This window comes from Phoxinus phoxinus, assembly GCF_949152265.1.
Source record: "Phoxinus phoxinus genome assembly, chromosome: 5".
NCBI classification, from domain to species: Eukaryota; Metazoa; Chordata; class Actinopteri; order Cypriniformes; family Leuciscidae; genus Phoxinus; species Phoxinus phoxinus.
Window position 1 is genome coordinate 42235055 of NC_136880.1, and position 2500 is coordinate 42237554.

Below are 2500 nucleotides of genomic sequence, written 5' to 3' on the forward strand. Positions count from 1 at the left end.
AATATGGCAAAAAACTGCAAGAAAATATTATATTATTATATATACAGCCTATTCTATTATGTGTATTATAATACATACAGGTATATAACATTTTCTTCAGGAAAACAAAAATACTGATCAAGTAGAGAAAGAGTGTGTAGCTCAGTGCTACTGTTTCTTTACGCTGAATTGATTCTAATAAAAAACTAGATGAATGTTAATCTGACATAAAATAAATCAATAATAAGCCCATTGAAGCTGTGTTTTACAGTGAATTTAGAGGGCGTTGTTAGCAGCGACGCGGAGCGGAGTAAAACCACATTATCTGTTCTAAATCCACTGTAAAACACGGCTGCAAGGGGCTTATTGCTTTTATGAAACGGTTACTCCATAAAAATATTAGTTTGAATATTAATTTTATTCATAAAACAAACACCAGCAACAAAAGATATAACGTTATAACACATGTATTCCTCCGCCACGCAATGTAGTTCCAAAGAGGTTGCTAAGCAACACACGCAGCAACAAGAATCACAAACGGCAGTTGCGCAGTAACACTAATGTAATGCGGTCACAGGTGTGTGTGTGTTGAGTAATTTACAACGGCTTCGAACGCGGCTCAACCAATCAGAATCAAGGACCGGAACTATCCATTTTATAATAATTTTTTAACGGGCAAAAATGAACTTTATGGCGATCTATATAGTTTCTTATAAAACGGATAGTTCCTTATTATAAGGTGGATAATTCGGGTTTTAACCCTAGTAGATGCAGCCAGCTTCTGTAAATCGAAAGACGAGTGATTTCTGCGCTATTTCACCCTGAAACATCATGAAAAACAACAGCAGAACCGGCTGCAGGTCAGGACAGGACACACACTGTCCGAACACATTAAAGTCAGTCGGTGATGAGAGCCTGAGGGGACCTGCCTTCGTATTAATGCGAAAACAAGCTGAATTTAACAAGAGAACATTACAGTCATCACAGTTCGTCTACATCAACGCGGTTCTGTTTACTTATAAAACATACAACTAACGTTACTTCAGAAATCATACTAGTTCATTTATATTTCATTTACATAAAACACCGCCATCTTTAACAATTATATTCGCACAGCTTTTGGTTTGGTTCTCTGGAGAACGTGACAAATTTCATGCCGGCGCTGGAGGCAATCAATTAAAAAGATGCTTTATGAACATATAATAATAACTGATGAGAGGCTCGAGGATACACAGAGGAGATAATGAACCGAGCAAGTGCCAGTCAGAAAAGTTAGTACAAAAACATCCTCAAACTGAAAAAAAAAAAAAAAAACAAGAATAGTCATTAATAATATGATTGTTTGCAGTTTAATGCTGCTGTTTTCTTATGATTAATTGATCTGGATAAAAACATCCACATTATTTTGTGATGAATATATAGAAAACAAAAGCTGGTGGCTAGATGCAGCAACTGTAAATCACTAAAGATGAGAAATTTACATTTAATTTGCCAAAAAATAACTGCTGGAAAATATTATATTATTATTATATATTATATGTGTGTGTATAATATATACATATATATTTAGGAAAACAAAAATACTGATCAAGTAGAGAAAGAGTATTGTAGTTCAGTGCTACTGTACTGTAATTCATTACGATTCATTGATTTTGATTAAAAAAAAGTTTAAAGTTTGTACAAAAACATCCTCAAACTGCCTTGAAATGTTGGAAAGCTCATATCAATGCAACACACATCATAAATGCACTTGAGGAACAGCCTCGAAAGACCGAAAACCCAAACCTGAAGATTCATGGCAGCTCAAAAACAGTTACTGACAGACTTTATGCACTGAAATCTCCCGTATGAAAGAATAAAAGTCAGAAACACACACCTCAGATGTCGTAGGAATCCCTACGGCTGTGGTTTGCGTGGCTGGTTTCTATTTGGAGTGGGATCAGTCCTGAGAGGAGAACGCTCAATTGGATTGACAGGAGGAATAATCTGATGCCCTGAGAGACTCTGGTCACCTGGACCGGCCGACGGCCAATGAGAGAGCAGAGATTACGCCCACCGGGGATCACACCGGGAAAAGCCGGAGCCAAGGACGAGGACACGGAGAACACGACCGGAAGCGACTCACAACGTCTCAAACACTCACTATCTATAACTTTATACACACAAGGACAACTAATGAATTATGTGCAGGGCATTTGCGATAGAAGGATGGATAGATATATGATGGATGGATGGATAGATATATGATGGATAGATAGATATATGATGGATGGTTGGATAGATAGATGATGGATGGATATATGGATGGATAGGTAGATTGATGGATAGATATATGATGGATATATAGATGGATGGATGAATATATAGATGGATGGATGGATAGATAGATGGATGGATATATGATGGATATATAGATGGATGGATGGATAGATAGATGGATGGATATATGATGGATGGATGAATATATAGATGGATGGATATATGATGGATATATAGATGGATGGATGGATAGATAGATGGA

At 36.7% G+C, this 2500-nt stretch overlaps 1 protein-coding gene across 4 annotated transcripts in view; it reads right to left on the reverse strand.

Annotated features, from left to right (window-relative positions):
• Positions 1 to 2500, reverse strand: part of pip5k1cb (phosphatidylinositol-4-phosphate 5-kinase, type I, gamma b) — a 68252-nt gene that overhangs the window by 48826 nt on the left and 16926 nt on the right. The window contains exon 1 of one of the 4 annotated variants that reach the window (XM_079612901.1): positions 1856 to 1967. The exons of the other annotated variants lie outside the window; for them this stretch is intronic. The gene's annotated coding sequence lies outside the window, so the exon portion shown is untranslated. Of the gene's footprint in view, positions 1 to 1855; positions 1968 to 2500 lie in introns of those variants that run through there. 4 annotated transcript variants of the gene reach the window in all.